This window comes from Penaeus monodon, chromosome 25, assembly GCF_015228065.2.
Source record: "Penaeus monodon isolate SGIC_2016 chromosome 25, NSTDA_Pmon_1, whole genome shotgun sequence".
In the NCBI taxonomy this organism is placed as follows: domain Eukaryota; kingdom Metazoa; phylum Arthropoda; class Malacostraca; order Decapoda; family Penaeidae; genus Penaeus; species Penaeus monodon.
Genome location: NC_051410.1, coordinates 2,304,420 through 2,304,721, shown reverse-complemented (window position 1 = coordinate 2,304,721; position 302 = coordinate 2,304,420).

Genomic DNA, 302 nt, shown 5'->3' with positions numbered 1-302 from the left:
AATTTGTTATTATCAACCACATAAAAAATTATGTAACGAATTAAACAAACTCGATTTCTGTCTTCGTCAGGTAATTTTTTTTTTTATAATTTCATTCGCGGTGCAGTAGAAAGAAAATGACAATCAACATTGACATCCTGTTATTTTTTTTGTTTTTTTTACATCGTAGTATTTTTATTACCAGATTCAGTTTTTACTATAATCAGTTATGTATTTAACGAAATGTATTTTATTTTACGATGCTGACTGTTTAAAAAGTGTTTAATTTGAAACCGAAGCACACATACATGCATATAAATACG